This window comes from Triturus cristatus, chromosome 2_2 (assembly GCF_964204655.1).
Source record: "Triturus cristatus chromosome 2_2, aTriCri1.1, whole genome shotgun sequence".
NCBI lineage: Eukaryota > Metazoa > Chordata > Amphibia > Caudata > Salamandridae > Triturus > Triturus cristatus.
This window is the reverse complement of record NC_140582.1, coordinates 1,145,503,325-1,145,520,688: the sequence shown is the minus strand read 5'-3', so window position 1 is coordinate 1,145,520,688 and position 17,364 is coordinate 1,145,503,325.

Sequence of the window (17,364 nt, the reverse complement as noted above, 5' to 3'; positions counted from 1 at the left end):
TAAGGAAAAAAAACAGAAGAAAGGAGTTTTCCATCACACACCCAGGATCTGAAACATTATTCTCACTGACATAAGAATGGGGCTACCTCTATTGAAATTCAGGAAGCACTCTTCTCTTCAAGAAGCCCCATTACACTAAAATTACATGTTCTGTCCTTCTGGTAAACAATTGTATCATTACCTGGGCCAATTCGTTCAGTCGGTTGCTCCTTAACTAGATATGCACTTTTGACAAACTACCACATACCTGCATACCTGCATACATATGTGTTTAATGTACTCATTATATTTGACATGCCTCCAGTTAATTCCTTAACTTCCTCTAGATTTACTATGGGAAGAAATCCACCATATCTGCAGATTTTCAGCTATTGTGCACATCAAACTTCGAGCCTTTAACTACTCCTGGTTCGGTGAAATTTGAATTGTAAATTACTTTTAGCACATGTAGTTCCACTTACTCTAGTTATTCATGCAAAAAGATTGTGAATCAGGACATTCAATGTTACAGCTTTTACATGAAAACAAATAATCTCATGGATCATTTGTGCATATGTAATATCTGCAATATTACTGTGGCAGCAGAAGAGTTCTTCACTGACTGTATTGAGCACGTTTCAGGCAGTGGCTGTACTTCCTGGGCTCTCATCGTCACATTAGCAGGCAAGATGTAATGGCAGAAGCTAACAGAGTTTAAAAATTATAGAAAAATACTGAATATGTACTATCTTCTGATACCATAGTCTAAGAATCATTTTTTAATTTATAAATAATTGAATCAATTTAAATCTATTCAATACAAAACCTTTTATAACTTTTAATACATTATAATAAATATAACATTTTACGTTCGGTGTGAATTGCTTAGTAAATCTTTGAAAAATCATTTTAATTTAATATATTTAAATTAATAAGTTATTTGATTAAAAATGAACTTAATAGTGCTCTAGCATTTTTTATTTTGCTCCATTATTAAAATAATTATATAAAATTATTTACATTCTTATTTAATGGAAACATATTTTTACTCATTTTTAAAAAAGTTTAATAACATTTTAAAATGTTAACTTATCTTTACCTAGGGAGGTCTCCGTCCCAGTGGTGGAGAAATCTGTCTACATGTGAAATGTTGCTAGTAGTAGTAGTAGTCTATACTTTTAGAGTACATTTACACTCAGGAATGGTGAATAGCCAAACGTGGTATATTTTCTACAAAGTGTATGTGACAAACATAATCATGTACATTTTCTCATCTGTAAATTTACAACTGTGAAGATGCCCATGAGTGTGTAACCAGAGAATCGCAGAATTTCAAATCATGGTTGGCAAAGTGCGGAATAGTGTTGTGTATTTATAGTGCTACAGGTCTAAGCTGATAAAACAAGGCTGTGCAGTGTTCCTTTTTTGTGCATCCATGAGGTGTAAGGCACCTGCTCTGAGAGTTAGAGGTTTGAGAAATTAATGTTCGTCTGTGCCACTCAAACATTTTGGGATGGCCTTGGATCTGTTACAGGGAGAGCTTGGAATGACAGCCATCCATATAGACGTTGAATTGCATGCAGTGGTGAAGCTACAGCACCTCCACAGTCATTTTATTCATAGATTTCTTCATTGCATAAAGATATGGCAGGTGCGATGGTGCCTGCTTTTGGGTCACAAAATATTGACCCAGTCACACAGTCCTGGCCCCTTCAAGATATAACATACCTACTAAAGCAAATGTTTTATAAATTGGTCAAAACACATTTAACAAGTATTGGTATGGCTAGTAGGTTTGGAGTTGCCTGCCTTTTTGTTTTAACAATTCTTGTTTTTTTTCTGTCATGGTTTATGTACAACCTTATTGTTGAGAAAGGTTGTTTGGCCCACATCAATGTAAAAAAACATTGGCTAAAGGTAAAAATAATTGTTGGTTCTAAAAAAGCACACATTAACACAATAGTCCCAGGTACTGATGGCCCACAACTTTGGTGTGTGATTGTGCTCCTTGTGAAAGGGCAGCATTTTGAGGGCTGACCCTTTGCCCTTTGATGCATGTTGGAGTGGGTGAAAGAAAAATGTGAATTACACAACAGATTAATGTTTAAAGTCTAGCTGAAAACCTATATAAGTAACTTTGTTATACACATATTTTTCGTAAAATAAAAAGCTCTTGACTAATACCGGAGCTAAGACATTGGCTGCTAGCCTCTTGCCTTAGGCTAATGCGTTTTTGTAATGATTTGTAAATCCTTATTACACATAGAGAGGGTTGAATTGATATATAAATGTAGAGAGGCTTGCAAAGGCAGCTAGATAGAGAGGGTGGCAGAGTTAGATAGTGTTGCAAAGATAGATAGTGTTGCAAAGATAGATAGATGGATACATACATAGTCAGTCAGACAGGCAGGCGGGCGGACACAATCTGGTATGCTGTGCAATAGCAGCAGCCAGATAAACAAAGTCCACTCCAAAAGGAATTTACAATACCATAAAAAGGAGACAGGAACTAACAAAGCTGTAAAGTGCTGTATGCCACATAGGCCTGGGCAAAAATTTCGTTCCGTTCGCGGAAATTGCGATAATTTGACATTTTTGCGTTCCGCGGAGAGCGCGAAAATGTCAAAAATTCCGGTTTCCGCAGCTTGGCGATAATTTGTTTCTTGCTCGCGCTGTAAAATGATACATTCTCGCGCGCGCGCGATCGCCTTACCTGAATCCCTGCGTTCGCCGACAAGTTTTCTTGATCCGGTCGCGTTCTCCATGAGATGTTGTATTGTTTTTAGCCATTTGCGCTGTCTCGCGACAGTTCGCGCCCGCAGTGACGTCATGCGTCGCGCGATCACGTCTTTCTTCTCGCGATCATGCACCGCGAGAACAACTCAAAACAAGATGGCCGCGCCCGCAAGCAACCACATGGGTAAGTTGGCGACCCGCAACCATGCAGAAAATCTCGCGAACATGCCGGAAAAAAACTTCCGCATCTTTGCGATATTTCTGCTTGTTTGCGATAATTTTAAACATTCTCGCGATAATTTGCGAAGGTTAATTCCGCAAATTCCGCCCACCCCTAATGCCACACCAAAACCAATATGGAAGCTGCTAGGAAGAAACCTGCTATCACATGAGGCTCTAAATACAAAGGTAACAATAATGAAATAATAAAGTAAAAGTCATTGGCAATGAAGGGAACTATCTTGTTTGAGGATGTGTGCCTTGTGAAAGAACAAAATGTAGTCACTCACAATGAAGTTAGCCAATGGCTGAAGCAGGCTGACTGGCTGCCCCATGTTGTATATTGTAGTGGGTGGAATCACACAACAACAGACATATGGATGAACAGCACTGGCAGAAAGCCCCTTAATTAAGTATATCATACATATGATTTTAGTAAATTCAATAGGCCTTGGCGAAAGCCAGTTTGAAAAAAATGCTTTGACTAATATATGTGTGTTTGTTTATTTATGTATACACACACACACACATATATATATATATATATATATTCACTGAAAAAAACATAGGTTTCAGGGGTATTATAGTTAGCTGGACATTTCCCTCGTACAAAACCCTAGAAATTCCCCTGTTATAGTTAGTTCAGCTAACTATAACTCACTCCCCCGCAATGCACTGCTGATGACGTCACATATTACATCACTCATGACATAGTCAGTGACATCACTGATGACATCACTGATGACATCTCAAATGACATCACTGATTACATCACTGATGACATCATCCATGTGATAAATTCCTGCATCTCCTCACACCCTAATTTAACCATTGATACACCAACTCAAAATTTCAGACGTCCATTCTCAAAACCATAGATAATCAAATACCAATAACTACATACCCACTTATTAACTGTTAGGTCTACATACACCTCCACTCATTCACCTGTACAGTCACTCATACTTACAGTCACTCCGTACAAGAATATCATATGCATTTATACACCCACATAGACACTCACACACCACCAATCATCCATAGAGGTACTCTCACACCTAGTCAGTCATGCAAATAATTAATTACACTCCCATTTACTCACCTATGCAGTTATATACACTCAAGTTCAGTTACTCATAAAAATAGTACCACATTCTTACGCTCTTATACAATCATTGATACAAGCACACACTCATCCATACAGCCACTCTCACAATCACACACTCTCACATATACCCACTTATTTACTCTTACATGCATATATACTGCCTTTCACATATGTAGTTAGTCACAAATGTACCACTGAGATATACATTCAATCCCTAACACACCCATACATACACTCACTCAACCATACAGTTCATCACAGATGCACTCTTAATACCATGCACCCATAGAATCACCTACTCACACATCTATGCACAGAGTCACACACACCCTACCCACACAAACACTGAGGCACCCATACAGATACTCAGACAACCAATCAATAACCCATATAGACACCTGTATAGCTGTTCACAAAACCATGCAGCCACTTATACACCAACAGACAGAAACATACAGACATTCACACAGTTTAGTCACTAGTCTGCAGTAAGATACATTTAATGACTCACTTATAGAGTCAGTTACTCACCTAGAAAATCATCCATTCACACACTTGTACAGCCACTCATTCTTCCACAGGCCTTTCACTATAAATATATAAAACATATTTAAACTTTACAGAAACACACAGGCACTAGATGACGTCATCAGTGATGTCATCAGTGATGTCATTTGAGATGTCATCAGTGATGTCATCAGTGATGTCACTGACCATGTCATGAGTGATGTAATATGTGACGTCATCAGCAGTGCACTGCGGGGGCGCGAGTTATAGTTAGCTGAACTAACTATAACAGGGGAATTTCTAGGGTTTTGTACGAGGGAAATGTCCAGCTAACTATAACGCCCCTGAAACCTATGGTTTTTTCAGTGAATTTCTAAGATTTTTTAAATGCCAATTTCTAACTATAACGCCCCTGAAACCTTTGGTTTTTTCAGTGAATTTCAAAGGTTTTTTAAATGCTAATTCCAATCTATAACTTATCTCTGAAGATATCATGTTTAATGATTTTGATTGGATTTGTATATTTTTCAAATTCAGTGTGTCAATCTCATTAATTACATTTTTTTTTAAATACTTTTTTATCACCATTTTGTAAACTTAATTTTGTCGATTAATTCTTTTAAAAATTAAAAAATATTATTTGAACTTAATGGGTTTTTCAAACATATTTTTCAAAATAGTTTTTTTAACTATATGTGCAAAACTTTATTTTATATATTTTTTTCAATGTTTTTGGATCCGCGCACCCTAAGCGCACCGTTCCCGATCCCTACGCGATAGCATCCGCGCATGGTATGCGTTTAGTGCGCGATTGCAATGCGACCGGTACACGACTCCCAGTGTATACGCGACACGTTCAATGTACGTAACGCGACGTTTACGCGCTTCCGTGATGCGTCATCTGCGTCTATGACGCGGTAGGTGCGCGGATGCTGCGAAATATTTAACATTTAAAAAAACATATCTATATGTATTTCATGTGAATATTAATTGAAGACAAACTCTAAACTAGTCTTAAAACTAATATATTTTTACATCTAATCCTACAATTTTTTTTTATTCAATTTCGTGGATGCGCGCTGGGTGCGTGATGCGTACACGCAGGGTGCGCGGATCCCATGTGACCTGCAAAAAAAGAGATTTGATTGGTTCATTACACTTCCTCTTCTAATTATTGAAAGACCCCACCCATTTCAATCATTCTTCTTTGACCTTCTTTAGAGCACCATCTCTTTGGAGAGAAGAAGATTTTTTAGACTAAGTTTACACTTAGCTCTAACTTTTTTCAACCAAAAATGGCTTCAGGGCAGCAGGCATCACCTGCATCTCCTCATACTTCTGAGGATGAATTTTTGGAGGAGGCACCACCCAAAGAACATTTTTCTTCAGTGGTGTGGAAATGTTTTACTTTTCCCGAGGGGCAGAATAAAACCAATGCCACCTTGGTCACATGCAAGATTTGCAAAAGAGTCCTGTCACGGGGGGATCCTAACAAGAAATACTCGTACGGCACGGCAAGTATGATGAAGCACATGAGGACCCTTCATCCGAACAATCTTGCACAAGAAGAGTGCCGACGGATGAGAAACACTCCTGCTCCTGCGCCTTCCACCTCATCGCAGTCGAGCACATCAAGAGTGCATCCATCAGCCCAAACCTTGGACATCCATCCTCAATTTTAATTTTTTGCAGAAAAACCAAAAAAAATTAAAAATTGTTCAGAAAACCCCCAAAAACTTATAAGAGAAGAAAGAAGAAAAAAAAAAGTCCTTGTAAGAACTAACTTTCCTGGTTTAAAAAAAGAGCTTAATTTCTTTGTTAGTGTGTGAAAGTTTAGATGAATGTATGTGTAGTACGTAATTGACTGAATGAATGCATTAGTAGCGTATGGTGAATGTATAAGTGCAGAACTATGAGGAAGTGCTGCAGCATCACACAGTAACCTCTTTAACTGCAGTGTGCTGTAGTACTTCCAAAGCACAGGGATGCAACATATGTACATAAATATGTTGCAAATCTATGCTTCTGTCTGCACGATGCTTAAACTGCAGCCATGTGGTGACACAGGCACCCTTGCACCATAGTGCAAGGATATCTGTGTCATGTGCTGTTTGTTTTTCTGCAGGAAGACACACCTTCCTGTACAAAAACAATGAGAAAATGCATTTTTCTCCTTCAATGTATGCTGAACATTTCAGCATGCATTGAAGATATAAAAATGTGGAGAAATGAAAACAATTCTCCTTGTTGTGCTTTCCCACACCAATTTTAGAATGGTGCACCATTCACACACATATCGAGATTTATGATTTATGATAAATCTAGACATGTGTCTTGTTCTATGAGTATTAGGTGCAATCATGCACAACAACACTTATAGAACACCCTTTCAACACAAAGTGATCTGCATGATGAGGTTGTATTTACATGGAGTATAAAAAGTGCACAGAGTGCCTTTTCCTCTCTTTGTAAATATGAAAGAGTATCTTACACAATAACTATGTTACAAAAAGTGACATATTTCCGTTTTTAAAATTCCTTGCGAATGATAAAATGTAAGCACAGAGTTTTGTCTGCAAAAAAGTTCAAAGAAGAATGATTGAAATAATTGCTGTCCTTCAATAGCTAAATTAGGAAATATTATGAACCCCTCAAATCTCTTTTTTTGAAGGTCACATGATATCTGATTGTGGTCAGATTTCAAAACTACATAGGTATAAACAGAGTGTTTTTAGAAACATGTTTCAACTTTGTAGCTTCTTGCAGACCTCCTCATTCTGCATATTGAGACTTAGTTAAACTCACCTTCACAGTAATAGGAATACAAAATTGTACACATTTTTTCACATTTTCATTCCAATCTAAATTCTTAAAAATTGCTTATTTTAACATTTGGATCTGTGAAAGAAAAGAAAAAAAAAATTATAACATGTAATAATACATTTTTTATAACACAGAATAATTTCCACAAAGTAATTTGTTTGCCTTTTTCGCTGTTCTCAGAATATATTGAATTTCACTAGAAATAGTGATTTCAATCGTACTCATCACTTAACAGCGGGCAAAAAAAAACAATCAGAAAGATTGTTAAAAAAAACCCAACATACTATTCTCAGTAAAATACCAGAAAATACTAATCATACATATATGAAATGCTTACAGATTACAAAATGTTATAACTTTAACTTATAAAAACTGTAAATGTTGCCGAATTAAAATAATCACCGAATAAATGACCACCAAAAAGTCCATGATTCAAAAATATACCTTTCCTTGAGGCCAAATGGTATTTTTGCACTTCTTTATGTAAATTGTCCAATTGTCCTATTACATTATAATAATAAATTCTTCAGAGAGTGAATTATCTTCCTAAAACTTTGGCTTTAAAAATTTTAGGTAGGAATTTGGTAATTCACTAGGCAAACGTTGTTTGAAAACCAACTGGGCATCATTACAAAGTATCCAGCCTTTGTCACATTTTAGATAGGCAGTGTAATGTCCAGATGTGGTAGAAGGACCATCGTGGAAAATTATTGCAATTGCTACAAAAGTCCTTCCTGATATTGATAGTTGTGCTGCTACAAATTATTTTATTAAAGTATCCAATTTTCTTCCGTCAGCTGTACAACGTTGCATCATTAAAATGATGTATTTTCCATATTTTGTTAAGAATAATGTGGATAACATTTCTGATTTACATTGGCTACACTCCATGTTTTGAATTGCACCTTTCACTAATTTATTGAAAGACACGGATTTACAGGCTGGTAATGTTAAATACAGAAATATCTCAGTGTCTGCATTGGTGCTACATGTATACATGCAATTTTCACAATAATGATCCCACTTGTAAGAAAGGCCAAAAATATTTTCGATTTCTACACCTTCATTTTCAAAAATGGTAAGCATATACATTAAAAATTCCTGAGCATCTTGTTGGATATTTTGTGTAAATTGTGTAGAACCAGAACACACATCCAAAAGACTACAAACATCTGAAACAGATTGTAATTTACTTCTATCTGTTGTCAATTTTTCATAAACAGAATGCAACAGAGAACAAAATCTTTTTTGCCGATTCTCCATAATTTGTTCTTGCAAACCTTCAAGATAAAAAACAACATTGACCACTACATTAGCCAAGCAGTTGACACCAGAACTATTTTCAAACTGATAACCAACAATCTCTCCAACAGTGTCCAATTTCTTTTTACCTGCAATCACAACATTATCTTGTTCTTTTCTTGACACCTTTAGAACAGATATTCTCTAACCTTCTTTTTCGACCAACCACACGCTTTTCAAATACAGGATATTGACCTAAATTTGGAGCATACACCCTTCTTAACCTATTATACTATTCTACACAGTTTGCATCTGCAGTAACCTTTGTCTCATCAAAATCAATCAAAAACAAACCAGATAATGTTCTGACTCGCGACAAAGCAACATATGCCATACCCTCTTTAAATACGGTAGATCCAATGTTCACCAATGCACTGTCTACACTTAATCCTTGAGATTCATGAATAGTCCCTGCATATGGCAGAGAAAATGGAAATTGTTTCCTATGGACATATAAATCTTTAACAAGCAAAAAACGAACTGAACAACGACCAATTTCTTTAACTTCATCAATCTGATCAAATTTAATTTTTAAAAATTCAATTCCTTCTTTTTTCTGATAATTCACAAAATCCACCACTTTGCCCATTGCACCATTAACTAAACCTTTCTCTACATCCAAATTACGCCTTAAAATTACCCGACAGTTTACACACGCATACAGTGTCTTTTCCAAACCAGCAGTTTTAGATATTTTTTTTTTTAAACAATCCAGTTTTGATCTCAACTTACCCGTCAAAATAATAGTCATTTCTTCATGCAGTATTTTATCGATGGCTTCCATTTTTACAATTTCTTCATTTTCCAATTTTAATAATTCTTTGTTGAATATTGAACACTCACGCTGTGTTGGCATTAAGCAAATCACTGACTTAATTTTAGCAATTTCCACGTACACTTTTGCAGGAACTGCATTTTCATTTGGAAAGACATTGCAAAGTAATCGACTCTCCAAAGCTTCTTTCCCTTGTTTTGAAAGAATTCCAATTCTTATATCTTGAAGAATACTTCCATATTCAGCATCATTTGCCTGTCGCATATTTGTTGTCAGTTCTTTGTATTCAAAATTACTCCAAATGTTCACATTACCAACACTGCCAAGAGACTTTCTGGTATCTTCATGGGCAAGTGTTTTAAATACCGGTTGTCCTTTTACCGGTGTCAGTTGCAGTAGATCTCCAAAAACTATGACGTGTTTTCCTCCAAATAACACGTCATACTCTGTTTTAAGAATTTGCTGAATTCTTAAATGCACAAAGACAAGCATCAAGTTTGAAACCATGCTCACCTCATCAATAATGAGAAGTTTCATTTTCTTCAGGACTCTTGAAACTTCACAACAAGCTTCTCCAGATAGCTTGTGGTATTCCAATTTGTTCTCATGCTCTACTGGCAGCATTAGTAAACGATGTAAAGTAATTCCTTTAATGTTATGTGCTGCCAACCCAGTTGGAGCAGTGACAACACAAGACAAATGCGACTCATTTGTTTTTTGCAGATAACTTGTAATTACTTTAATTAAAAAACTTTTTCCTGTTCCAGCTTGACCACTCACATACATTCGGATAGGTTGAAATGATGTACATGAGCACCCTCTCTTTTCATGAAGTAATCCATGCTCAATCTGCTCTTTCACTTGCTGATATATTTGTTTCTGTTCAACATTTAGTTGCTCTTCCAAGTTTCCTAACTGTATTGCATCTTCTTGTGCTTGATACATTGCTGTGTCCACCTGATTCATTGCAATCGCTGCTTCATTTTCAACAATTGGTTGTCCTAGAGGATCTTGACTCAGTGCAGCAGAACTTTGACTGTCTTGAGAACTGTCTCTAGCAATCTCAGCTGCAATTATAGCTTCTTGATCAATTTCATCATTCAACATTTTGACATAATTTGTGAAAGCACTGCATTGTATGCGATCTTTACAAGCATTAAATGAATCTTCATAGCTGGGAAAATCTCCAAGTAATTCCAATTAAGAATGCCATGGTTTGAACATTTGCAAAAGGGCTAAATAGTAAAATTCCCTTTTGTCAGCAGTGTCGCAACTCAGTTTTCTGTGATTAATTAAATTTCCTTTCCTTTGTTTTACCAGACATCCTTCAGAACCAATCCCTCCATATTTTCCATTGTTGATGTTCTCTGTAATATTCCGTTTAAAAGTGTAGTTTTGCAGCACTTCATATAGACACATGTTCTCAAGATGGTGACTTCTATTTGGATAGTATGTGTCCAACATATTGGTTTTCAAAATATCTGTACTTTCAGGGTAATTTTCTGCTAAATATTCAATTTCTTAAACAGATTTCAGTACCCGATTTCGCATTCCTGCAAGACCTAGACTCACCCAAATGATTCTTCTACTTTTGGAATATAGACTTGCAGATGATAACCGATCTGAACATTCATATGCTCCAATTTCACGATGCGATAACATCTTCAAACTGAAACTGTATAATTTCTTACTTAGAGTCTTCTAGTGAGAAATCTCTTCCCACATTTCTTTCAATTCAGTCTTTTCTGATTTAGTAATGTAAGACGTTACATATCGAGCAACAGCAATGGAATTGTCCGCAACATACTGAATATCAATGTTAGCGTTCCACATGGATAAAATATCTGGATTGTAGTCATTGATGTATTTTGATTCTTCGCTTCTTCTTAAGTTGTAGCTGTTTTTCGGAGACTTTCTTCCTTTGGATAATACAGGACGTGGAAATCCAAAACGTCATTTGGTATAGAACTTATCCTTTGACTTGTACTTTCGTCGACAGTATTTTCCACACCTGTGGCTTTGAAATCGTAAGACTTGTTGTTGTTTTAAGTTTTTGTCTTCTGTGCTATTTGGAAGAGCACATGTAGCATTATCTTCAAAGAAAGACAAAACAGTTTCATCTGAATCTGTTCCAAATTTGGGGGCGTCCTTGACCCATAACAACATATGTATGTGAGGAGCAATTCTTGATGGATACTCCTTTCTCCAAAAGAAATCCACAACTTCTCCAAGATGAGGATTCTTTTTATTGCAGATGAAAGACATCATAGCTTCAAATCTATGATTGAAATATCTGCATACATTGACAGGATACAAAGAGCACAATTCTCCAGGTGTCTTGTATTCAATATTTTTTATATTGGAATTTGCCTCTCGAAGAAATTCAAGTAAATCATCCCAAGCATACTCAGCACAGCTTAGTGTAATGAACCATGTAGGAGTTCCCACGTTCCGTAGCATACATTTCAGTTCTCCATGTCGACGGTACCAATATTCATTAGTCCCACGCTGACATGCCATCAGATTAATCAACTGAGATTCTAAATGATCATCTCTCTGATGCACTTTATCCATAAAATCCTTTGCAGTTACATTTTGAAGATGCATTCCAGTTTTTAAAATGTGATTTATTGCATATGAAAGTCCAGACAAGTCACTTTCAAACAGAAGATGAAACATATAAGGGATACATTGTCGAAAACTTGGATCTTCTGCGTATAATCTTGTTGTCTGATATTCAGATGCAGGAATCTGCACAGGAGGTTCATCATATCGTCCACCTTTTCCTGTTGGAAACAACTGCGGGAAACAATGAGCTTCCAAGCTCTCTTCCCATACACTCATGGGACTTCCTGTTGCCTTTTTTCATTTGAAACAACTCAATCGTATTCCCCATCACCTCTTTGGAATGAAGTGGATGTACACTGTAATGTTCATAGATCTCTTCACATCTGGACATGTCCACTTTTTCAATGTGTCCACTTAATGTTTCACTATCTTCTGCTAAATCTATTTCTTCTTCTCCAACAAACACATTTCTATAGTACTCATTATTTTTTAACAGATACAATGATGCCTTTTGCACTTTTCTAACATCCACTGACTCTTGCCAGATTTTCTTATTCTTAGTAGGAACACCATTAACTAGAATGATTAGTGGCTCATTTTCTGCATGATCTACACCAATAGTTTCAATATTTTTCCTTAAATCTAATGGTAAATACACAACTCTTCCTTTCAATCCTATTTGCAACTCTGATGGAGGTGATTTACTTGTTTTGGGCTCCATACGAACAATAGCCTGAAACGGGTGAACACATTGTATGAGAATAGACTCATACGTATTTAAATCTATCAGCTCTGGAGGAATAGCAACCAACTCTAGATTATTATGAACAGCTCTAGCAGGCATTTTATTCTCATCTAATTTGTTATAACAATATTTGCAAATACGCTGCTCACATCTCAAATCAAAACAATCCTCTACCAACAAATAAGTTGCAAATTCCATCCACTTATCATTATCTTCTATTTCACTTTTTAAATACAGATTGACACCCCTAGTCTGATTTTTATAGTGACTTCGCCGACAACAAATACAAGAAACATTTGGTCTTTCACCTGAAATTACCTTAAACTTTGTGATTTCATCCTCAAATTTTTCTGTAATTAAGGGTTCTACATTGTCTTCAACATTTTGTTCTACTAATGTGTCAGTTTCTTCACTCTCTTCCTGAGGCCCAAAGTAACAAAACTCAATATCCTCACATCTGAAACTGACCCACGTAAAAGAGCACTGTTCAACTCACTTGACTTTAGTGCTGGACTTTTTTCATAATACAACCTTCTCACTAACTTCCGCATTTGAGTATGATGTACTGCCTGCATTCTGAAATGGTGAAAAACACTTATACAAACTTTCCTAGAAAGAAAAGCCAGAGAATGACCTTGCAAACCAGTATGTTTTCTCACTCTGCAAGGGTGTAGTCCTTGCAACAGCTTAATCTTTTGTTTTACACTTTTTTTAGTATAGGCTCGTAAAAAACTACATAACTTTTCAATAGATTCCTGTTGTACACAGAAAACACTACTGCAATCCCAAGTGTACACAGGGTTTTAAGCACGTCTCCCTAAAACTTCATCAGCTATCACTTCTGCATTTCTTTCAACCTTTTTTCTCTTTCTCCATTGGACAACCATCACTAACCTCATAACCTCTACCACTGGTGTCAACTGCATAATATAATTTTTGGCTCAGTAAATAACTCTCTTCATTAAAAAAAGGTTCTGAACTAGAACTGTGTTTCCATTCTCCCAAAAAAAATCACAATTTTTTTTAAAATTAATAACTCTTTTCCTCCTACTTTTGACCTTCATTACATATATTGGTTTATCTAGTGATCGAATTCTGTTTAACACTAAAATAAACAGTTTCCTTTTTACTTCAAAAGCCTTTTCCACAATGCTTTCAATATGCTTCTTCTTTTTATAAAACAAAGCTCTCTTTTTATATTTCTTCACATCTTTCAGCAAATTATGCACTACTCTCTTGTAAAATATTTTTTTTGCGAAATTCCTTATACTGATTTTGTCTTCTTTTACCATACTTTATCTCCTTTGACTGAACATTTGCTTTTTTACTTTTCCTCTTATTTTGAATTTTTTTCTTACTTGAAAAATTCTCAGAAGTTGCAGCATTATCTACATTCTGTTTGCTCCTACAAAGATTTTTAATAAATTGCATCGTGATCTTACCAGAAGATTTTTTTCTTTTAGCCACATTATCTTCAAATAATTCTCCTGTCTCTGTTCTTTTCTTTTTCTTTTTTTTTTCTGGCATAATTTCTCTATTTTATTTTTGTACAAACACATTTTATATAAAAACTGACTAAGAAACTATAGCCCTAAACTACAAGTGTGACGATGGTTAAAACACTACATGCATAGTGCATACTACTTTGAAGCAGTTCATGCCCTAAACCCTACCTCACTAAAGGACTACATGCTAACTGACTGAAATATTACAGTACTATAAGGAGACACACTGGGTGAGTAACAGGGTGTTTGCTAGAAGTGTATGAATACTAACTGGGGAATTGAAGGTGTGAAAGACAACTGTGTAGTTGATTACAGGACTGAATGCATACTGGATAGGCATTTAAAGCAGTCCATGTGCTAAGGCCTGGCTCACTCTATGAGTACTTGGGTACTGACTGAATGATTAGAGTACAGCAAGAAGACTGCCTGGGTGAATTTATAAGTGGTAGGCTTTTGGCACAGGGAATGGATTAGTACTTGGTACTGAATGGGTCACTAGAAGAGTGCAAAGGGAGTGACAGGATGTTTGCTGGACTGTATGGATACTGACTAGGGAATTGAAAGTGTGAAAGACAAGTGTCTAGGTGGTTAGAAGACTGCATGCATAGTGGATAGGGGTTTGAAGCAGTCCATGTGCTAAGGCCTGGCTCAGTGCATGAATACTTAGGCACTGACTGAATGATTAGAGTACTGCAAAGAGAGTGTCTTCGTGAACTTATGAGTGTTTGGGTTTTGGCACAGTGAATGGATTAGTACATGGTGCTGAATGGGTCACTAGAGGACTGCAAAGGGAGTGACAGGGTGTTTCCTGGAAGTGTATGGATACTGACTAGGGAATTGAAGGTGTGAAAAACAACTGTGTAGGTAGTTACAGGACTACATGCATAGTGAATAGGCGTTTGAAGCAGTCTATGTGATAAGGCCTGGCTCACTGCATGAGTACTTGGGTACTGACTGAATGATTAGAGTACAGCAAGAAGACTGCCTGGGTGAATTTATAAGTGGGAGGCTTTTGGCACAGGGAATGGATTAGTAAATGGTGCTGAATGGGTCACTAGAGGAGTGCAACTGGACTGACAGGATGTTTGCTGGACTGTATGGATACTGACTAGGGAATTGAAAGTGTGAAAGACAAGTGTCTAGGTGGTTAGAAGACTGCATGCATAGTGGATAGGAGTTTGAAGAAGTCCATCTGCTAAGGCCTGGCTCAGTGCATGAATACTTAAGCAGTGACTGAATGATTAGAGTACTGCAAAGAGAGTGTCTTGGTGAATTTATAAGTGTTTGGGTTTTGGCACAGTGAATGGATTAGTACATGGTGTTGAATGGGTCACTAGAGGACTGCAAAGGGAGTGACAGGGTGTTCCCTGGAAGTGTATGGATACTGACTAGGGAATTGAAGGTGTGAAAAACAACTGTGTAGGTGGTTAGAGAACTACATGCATAGTGAATAGGCGTTTGAAACAGTCTATGTGATAAGGCCTGGCTCACTGCATGAGTACTTGGGTACTGACTGAATGATTAGAGAACAGCAAGAAGACTTCCTGGGTGAATTTATAAGTGGTAGGCTTTTGGCACAGGGAATGGATTAGTACTTGGTACTGAATGGGTCACTAGAAGAGTCAAAGGGAGTGACAGGATGTTTGCTGGACTGTATGAATACTGACTAGGGAATTGAAAGTATGAAAGACAAGTGTCTAGGTGGTTAGAAGACTGCATGCATAGTGGATAGGGGTTTGAAGCAGTCCATGTGCTAAGGCCTGGCTCAGTGCATGAATACTTAGGCACTGGCTGAATGATTAGAGTACTGCAAAGAGAGTGTCTTCGTGAATTTATGAGTGTTTGGGTTTTGGCACAGTGAATGGATTAGTACATGGTGCTGAATGGGTCACTAGAGGAATGCAAAGGGAGTGATAGGGTGTTTCCTGGAAGTGTATGGATACTGACTAGGGAATTGAAGGTGTGAAAAACAACTGTGTAGGTAGTTACAGGACTACATGCATAGTGAATAGGCGTTTGAAGCAGTCTATGTGATAAGGCCTGGCTCAACGTATGAGTACTTGGGTACTGCCTGAATGATTAGAGTACAGCAAGAAGACTGCCTGGGTGAATTTATAAGTGGGAGGCTTTTGGCACAGGGAATGGATTAGTAAATGGTGCTGAATGGGTCACTAGAGGAGTGCAACTGGACTGACAGGATGTTTGCTGGACTGTATGGATACTGACTAGGGAATTGAAAGTGTGAAAGACAAGTGTCTAGGTGGTTAGAAGACTGCTTGCATAGTGGATAGGAGTTTGAAGAAGTCCATCTGCTAAGGCCTGGCTCAGTGCATGAATACTTAAGCAGTGACTGAATGATTAGAGTACTGGAAAGAGAGTGTCTTGGTGAATTTATAAGTGTTTGGGTTTTGGCACAGTGAATGGATTAGTACATGGTGCTGAATGGGTCACTAGAGGACTGCAAAGGGAGTGACAGGGTGTTTCCTGGAAGTGTATGGATACTGACTAGGGAATTGGAGATGTGAAAAACAACTGTGTAGGTGGTTAGAGGACTACATGCATAGTGAATAGGCGTTTGAAGCAGTCTATGTGATAAGCCCTGGCTCACTGCATGAGTACTTGGGTACTGACTGAATGATTAGAGAACAGCAAGAACACTGCCTGGGTGAATTTATAAGTGGTAGGCTTTTGGCGCAGGGAATGGATTAGTACATGGTGCTGAATGGTTCACTAGAGGACTGCAAAGGGAGTGACAGGGTGTTTCCTGGAAGTGTATGGATACTGACTAGGGAATTGAAGGTGTAAAAGACAAGTGTATAGTATGTTAGAACACTACATGCATACTGCATAGACATTTGAAGCAGTCTATTTGGTAATGAATGGTTCACAACATAAGTACTTAGAAACTGACTAAATCATCAGACTACTTCTAGGACAGTGCCTGGGTAAAACTCTTAAATTTTCAGTTCTGCCACCGTGAAGAGAATAGTACATGGTACTACACCTTAGTGTCAAACCCTAACTCATTTTATCAATGCATAAGCAAAGACTAGCTTCCAATGCTACTAAAACTTGACAACATAACCAGTTTTAAAAG